Raw genomic sequence first — 7,483 nt, 5'->3', positions numbered from 1 at the left:
ACTGCCCCTGCCTCCTTGAGTCCAGGGGGAACGGACTTGCGCCTTACCTGCCGGTGAAGTTTCGCTTTCAGTGTTTATTTCCAAGATGTTCATCCACACTCCCACCGTGCCCACCGAACCGCACTGGAAACGCGGAGTGCATTTTGACAATTACCTTTCGAGCTTCGCCTTTTTACTGTCTAATTTTCCTTGCCCCTCACTTACTCAGTGATTTGCAAGCCCCAGAAGTTGCTCGTACCCAGAACTGGATAACCTAATGACTATTGCCTGTGTTTATACCAAACCTTGAATCAATCAATACGTGTGTTTTATGCCAGTTCGGGATCTAATGATGCCAGTTGGTTACCTCGTTGCTCCAGATGACAAATGCCACAATAGAACTTTACAATTTTTCCATCCAGTTTCTAAGTCTTTCAAATGACATGAACTTCCCCAAATAAAACGAACTCCCAGCAACCTGATCTGCATAGACATTGACAGTGTCTTTTTGTAAGATTTAATTTTTCTCTTGGCCAGCTCTCTGTAAGCTGGCACGAAATCTTGGATAATTACCATAATGCTGAGTTATGTTTAGAGGCGAATAATTATTCTGAGGAATAAACTTCACGTGTACCAAAAGAACCATTACCACCAGTATTTTTAGAAAATTAATGGTACTCTCCAATTGTTCATGTACTTTTACATGTGCACATTCATTTAAAATTCTTATTAGCTATCTTATTATTTCTGCATTCCATGTTTAATTATTCAAAGGAAATGCAACAAGTCCCTCAAAATATGTAAACCCTGTTTATACACAGTCACACTATTTATGCTAATTTGTTCATTAAATGATTTGAGCAGTTATAGATCAATTCTTGGGGCTTGTCTTAGTTTCCCTAAAATCAACATTTGACACAATTCTTCATTGTCTACTCCGTGAAACAATAGGTGGAGTGAGCCGTGTTAAATGCCACTCTGATCAGGTCATTCCTCTGCTCAAACCCTCCTTTGATAAAGAGAGTATGCTATATCCATATAATGGAACATTCAGTTCAGTTCAATCGCTCAGTCGTGTCCGACTCTGGCAACCCCATGAATTGCAGCATGCCTGGTCTCCCTGTCCATCACCAACTTCCAGAGTTCACCCAAACTCATGTCCATCACGTCGGTGATGCCATCCAGCTATCTCATCCTCTGTCATCCCCTTCTCCTCCTGCCCCCAATCCCTCCCAGCATCAGAGTCTTTTCCAATGAGTCAGCTCTTCACATGAGGTGGCCAAAGTACTGGAGTTTCAGCTTCAGCATCAGTCCTTCCAAAGAACACCCAGGACTGATCTCCTTTAGAATGGACTGGTTGGATCTCCTTGCAGTCCAAGGGACTCTCAAGAGTCTTCTCCAACACCACAGTTCAAAAGGATCAATTCTTTGGCGCTCAGCTTTCTTCACAGTCCAACTTTCGCATCCATACATGACTGCTGGAAAAACCATAGCCTTGACTAGACGGACCTTTGTTGGCAAAATAATGTCTCTGCTTTTGAATATGCTATCTAGGTTGGTCATAACTTTCCTTCCAAGAAGTAAGCGTCTTTTAATTTCATGGCTGCAATTACCATCTGCAGTGATTTTAAAGCCCCCCAAAATAAAGTCTGACACTGTTTCCACTGTTTCCCCATCAGTCATAAAAAGGAAGGAAGCACTGACACAAGCTACATGGATGAAACTTGAAAACACTATGCTAAGTGAAAGAAGCCAGACACAAAAGACCACAGATTGTAACCTTCCATTTATACAAAATATCCAGGACAGGCACACCTGTTGGAAGGTAGAATGATAGTTGCCTATGTTTGGGGGGAATGGAAGGGCTGAGGGTAGGGTGTGATAACCAAAGGTTATGGAGTTTTTTTAGGGGGTGACAAAAATGTTCTAAAATTAGTCTGGGTCTTCCCTGGTGGTCCAATGGCTGCTATTCCATGCTCGCAAAGCAGGGGACCAGGGTTCAAGCCCTGGTCAGGGAACTAGATCCGACATGCCTCAAATGAAGATCCTGCGTACTGCAACTGCTTCCCAGGTGGCGCTAGAGGTAAAGAATCCACCTGTCAATGCAGGAGACATGGGTTCCATCCCTGGGTTGGGAAGATCCCCTGGAAGAAGGGATGACACCCCACTCCAGTATTCTTGCCTGGAGAATCCCATGGACACAGGAGCCTGGCGGGCTACAGTCCATAGGGTCACAGAGTCAGACACAACTGAATCGACTTAGCACACATATTGCAACTAAGACCCAGTGCAGCCAAAATAAATGAATAAATAAAATGAAATTAGACTGTGATCATCATTGCTCAACTCTATACAAATATACTAAAGCTCGTTGAACAGTACACTTTAAGTGGGCAACTTTTATGACATGTCCATTTTATTTCAATAAAGCTGTTTTTTAAAAAGACCTGATGATTAACCCATGTTTGGATCCTGGATTCTGGGGGAAAGCTTTAAAAAGACATAGAGCTGTTAATCTTTTTAACCTATAGATGACCTTTCCCAGCACAGCCTGCTGCTGCTGCTAAGTCGCTTCAGTCATGTCCGACTCTGTGCAACCCCACAGACGGCAGCCCACCAGGCTCCCCCGTCCCTGGGATTCTCCAGGCAAGAACACTGGAGTGGGTTGCCATTTCCTTCTCCAATGCATGAAAGTGAAAAGTGAAAGCGAAGTCGCTCAGTCGTGTCTGACCCTAAGTGACCCCGTGGACCGCAGCCCTCCAGGCAAGAGTACTGGAGTGGGGTGCCATCGCCCTCTCCAGCCTAGTAGCCCCAAATGATAATTACTAATAGCATGGTTCAGTTCAGTTCAGTCGCTCAGTCATGTCCGACTCTTTGCGACCCCATGGACTGCAGGACTCCAGACCTCCCTGTCCATCACCAGCTCCCGGAGTTTACCCAAACTCATGTCCACACCTGCTATGAAATTTGATTTTGCCCCAGGTTGCCAGGTATTTCTTTCAATGGAAATAGAAAATTGAACTGTTTTTAAAAGGACCTTATTCAGACAGTTGTGAAAACTTGAATGTGGGTTGCCTTGATATCATTGTATGCTCCCAAATGTTCCCTTGACTCCCGATTTCACTCAAAAGTTCTCACAATGTGGAGAAGGCCCTTCATGAACTTTCCTTCCTGCCTCCCTTTACTCTCCTTACCTGTGCTCCTGCTCTATCTCTTGCTCCTTCCTTGAGTCACCGTGATCTTCTCACAAGTCTTGGAATCAACCGGGCTACACTCACACCTCAGGACCTTTGCACGAGCTGCTTTCTCCCCAGAAAGCCCTTCCCTCAGATGCGCACACGAGAGTCTCCCTCACCTCTCTCCCATCTTCACTTAAACATTCCTCTTTCAATGGGGCCTACCCTGGTCAACTTTAAAATCTCACCACACCCCTACCATATCTCCACCAAATACATACACTTTGTATCCTCGTTCTCTGCTTGGCGAGGACACTTCACTTATCACTACCTAAGTATTTCCCTCACCAAAACTGCAGGATTTTGTGTCTATTCATCGCTGTACCCGCTGTGCCTAGAGCAGAGCCTGACACTGTTGGGGAAAGGAATGAGTGAATGAATCAATCTGCAAGAATGCTTACCAGTCTTCTCTGTCCATGGGATGTTCCTAGCAAGAATACTGGAGTGGGTTGCCATGGCCTCCTCCAGCAAATCTTCCCTACTCAGTGATTGAACCTGCGTTGTCTCCTAGCTTGGCAGGCGGATTCTTTACCATTAGCGCCACCTGCGAAGCCCGGCTATGTCCATGGAGGGGGAAAAACCTTCCTGTCAAAGAGTCCTAAAGGAAGAGGGAGACTACCATGGGATTTGCAGCGAGAGTTTCTAAGTGCAAAGGACCCTGACGCTGAGTCTTCTTTCCCCTTTCACGGAAGAGCCAGGAGCCTCCGTGCTGAAGCGGGGAGAAGCTAGCAGGGGAAGGAAGGCAGTGTGTGAAGCCAGCTACAGACGGGCTGGTGACTGCAGAGCTGGAAACACAGGGATGTTCTCTTGTCTCTGCTTCTCTTATCTTGGTGAAATAGCCACAGACCCTACTTCCTGAGAATTGGTGAGGGCGGAAGAGATGCTGGAGGTTGAGAGAGAGAGGAGCAGACATGAGATGGTGGTTCTCTTCTGAGGAAGAGTTTGAGAGCAAATTTGCCAGGCAGCGCTATTAAGTGCCTGTTTGAGGTTAGTGGTTACGAATTTAAAGCAAGGCCAGTCAGCATGGCTGTGGCTTTCCCTCTAGCCTCGGTCGGCCTAAGGGGGCAGAGCTGGGGTTTTGCAGGTGGATGTGATGGAGGGAACCAGGGTCAGAAAGCGGAGGGTGTAGGCAAGGGAGAGACTCTGAAAAGCCATGATAAGGAGGGAGGAGAGGAGACAGGAGAGTGTGATGATGATGGAAAGGTGAGAAGATCAAAGGAATGACGGTCTGGGGTTGGGGAGAGCGCTAACCATTGCTGGAGCTGGGAACCACTCCCAAAGCTGAGGAACAGTCTGAGAATGGGACGCTGGAGATTAAAATCATGGAGCTGGGACAGTCTGGGATAATGGCAAGATTCAGCAGTATGATCAGAGAAAGTGGATGGGCTGAGCTAGGGAGGTGGACCAGATCCTCACAGAAAAGCAGGTATCATGGGACAGAAGACAAATTCATTTTGCTATGTAAGCAGTTTGTCCATCAATCATTAATCACTTACCAAAAGGTGGGCCCTTAAAATTGGCTGCAAATTTTATATATGCAAACTATGAACCCAAAAGCTTATGTTAGGAGATGGTTCTACAGAAAAAATAAATGCAATGTAGAGTTTGTGCTTTTTAAGTGAATTGAAGTGAATGTTTCCCGGGAAGGAGCCTGCCAAGAATCACTGGTGTGGTGTTCTTCACATTAATAAAGGAAGTTCCCTTCATTTTATATCTAGGAGAGATGATGGATGTTCACTAAACTTATTTCGGTCATCATTTCATGATGTATGTCATTCAAGTCATTATGCTATACACTTGAAGCTTATACAGTGCTGGTATCAATCACATCTCAATAAAACTAGAAGGAAAAAAGCAGGAGGCAAAAGTAAAGGGGGGCGGTTCCAGTGAGAATGGGGTGGCGAGATTCATACATTTTGGATGTTGATGTCCCTTTCTTCTCGCATCATACCCTTCCCTCCAGAGAACTTTGAACTGCTTGTAGTTACAGACGTATTTAGGCGTGTTGTTGAATATTCATGGGAAGACTACAGCCTTCTAAGTAATATGAAGGTGGGAGCTCTACTTGGTTTGTTTTCCGTTACATCCCCGAAGTTTGCACAGACCTACCACAGTAGACACTCAAATATTTGCTGAAGAAATAAGTCTGTAATAGAATGGCCGTGAAAATTCCAATGGGCATCTTTCTTAAAGTAGAGCATGTGTGTGCGTGCATGCATGCTAAGTTGCTTCAGTCGTGTGACCTTATGGACTGCAGCCTCCAGGCTCCTCTGTCCATGGGATTCTCCAGGGAAGAATACTAGAGTGGGTTGCCATGCCCTCCTCCGAGGGATCTTCCTAACCCAGGGATCGAACGAGTGTCTTACGTCTATCTGTGTTGGCTGTCAGTTTCTTTACTACTAGCATCACCTGGGAAGCCCAGAGGACAGCATACTTCACAGTAATGCTTTTTTTCTCATGATGGTCCTCACTCTCAGCTCTAAATTTCAGATCTAATGATACTTCTAAGAATTTCCCAAAAGCTGTTGGCTGTAAGAGTTTCAAAACAGTCTGTACACTCTGTAAAAGTTCTATGTGGACATTTGATGATAAATATCCTGGGAACAGTAGAATTTCGGAAGAATTTCAATAGTTTTTGAAGTGTGTGGGGCCTTCTAGAATCCTTGCTTAGGATTATTCTCTGAGACCACATTTCCATTTGGGTCTAGTGATAGGCCTTTGAAGACCTTCCTCCCTTTTTCTACCACAAGGAATTTCAATATTGCTATCCCCCCAAACTCACAGTGAATATTAAAACTACCAAATTCCTAAACTAAAATAAATCGATAGGGTTCTCTTTGCTTATCTGACCTGTTAATTCAACCATTATTAACAAAGGCTGATCCCCTGAGTTTATGAGTTTACCACCTACCGTTCAAACTGTTGTTTCCAAATTCACCTAACAAATGTTCTGATCCCTACGTCGTGCCAAGAATGAATGGCTCTGCACTAAACTGCTGAACTGTCACATCAATGCCTTGCCAACTAAATCATATGGGAGAATTTCCATGGGTTCATCCCTTCCATGTGATACTCCCATCCTTCTTGACACTGTCTCATATCCTTCCTTTCCCATGCCCCCAGTTGCTTTGATCTCATGCCTAAACCTCTAGAGTGGTGCCCCAACCCTCCTCCATACCTCAGGTGATCCTTAAAGAATTCTCCTTGCTGAAATAATCTCCCAAGGGGAGTGATCTGGGCATGTCATTCTCCTGCTCAGAAAAGTTCAATGAGGACTTCCCTGATGATCCATTGGCTAAAACTCCACACTCTCAATGCAGGGGGCTCAGGTCCAATCCCTGGTCTGGAAACTAAATCCTACATGCTGCAACTAGAGTTCTAATGCCATATTGAGAAAAAAAAAATATCCCAAATGCTGCAACAAAGATCAAAGATTCCCCATGGAGCAACTAAGACCTGGTATAACCAAATAAATACTAAAAAAAGGTTTAGTTTAGCAGTGCTTCCAATACACTTCTAACTTCAAGGCCTGGTACCCAAGGTTCTCAAAGCATGACCCCGACTCACATTTCCTTCCCGGTCTCACTCACACTCTCAAGCAACATGCTGGCACATTTGCAACAGTATTACACCAACGCATCTAAATATTATGTCCTGCATTCATACTTGGTATATGAACCAGCAGCTCTGGTTTCCAAAATTTGGCCTACTCTTTATGGTCCAACATCACCTCCTAGATACTAAACAAACAAAATTCCTACTTATAGTTGAAATGGGACTTCCCTGGTAGTCCAGCGGCTGAAACTCTGTGCTCCCAATGCAAGGGGTCTGGTTTCAGTCCCTGGTCAGGGAACTAGATCCCACATGACACAACTGAGACTTCGAATGCCACAACTGAGACCTGGTGCAGCCAAATACATAAATGAGTTAATTAACAGGCAACAAAAAGTTGGGATGGATGAGTGCATTGAGTTCAGAGTTCTCACTTTAACAAATGAGGGAAGTGAAAAGTTAAATAATTTGCCCAAAGTCAAAAACCAGTAAGTGGCAGAATCAGGGCCAACTCCAGGTTCCCTGAGCCTGAGTTCTGTCTTCACTATGCCAAAGCCCGCAACCTGAGGCCTTCTTGCTGCTTTTCCTTCTTGCCATGTCCATATGTTTGTTTCATATCTATTGCATGTCAAATATCACTCATCCTCTGACAGCTTAATTATCTATCACAAGGCACCATAAGTACATCATAGGGATAGATAAATAACATTAACCTT

At 44.7% G+C, this 7,483-nt stretch overlaps 1 protein-coding gene across 1 annotated transcript in view; it reads right to left on the bottom strand.

The window, feature by feature from the left end:
• The window catches only part of SMAD1 (SMAD family member 1), an 84,198-nt gene extending 83,982 nt beyond the window's left edge, over window positions 1-216 (bottom strand). Inside the window, exon 1 of the mRNA XM_010843675.1 lies at window positions 48-216. The gene's annotated coding sequence lies outside the window, so the exon portion shown is untranslated. The remainder of the gene's footprint in view (window positions 1-47) is intronic.
• Window positions 217-7,483: the final 7,267 nt, after the last annotated feature.

Source organism: Bison bison, unplaced genomic scaffold, assembly GCF_000754665.1.
Source record: "Bison bison bison isolate TAMUID 2011002044 unplaced genomic scaffold, Bison_UMD1.0 scf7180017864184, whole genome shotgun sequence".
Taxonomy (NCBI): Eukaryota; Metazoa; Chordata; class Mammalia; order Artiodactyla; family Bovidae; genus Bison; species Bison bison.
This window is presented reverse-complemented; position numbering and strand designations above follow the sequence as displayed.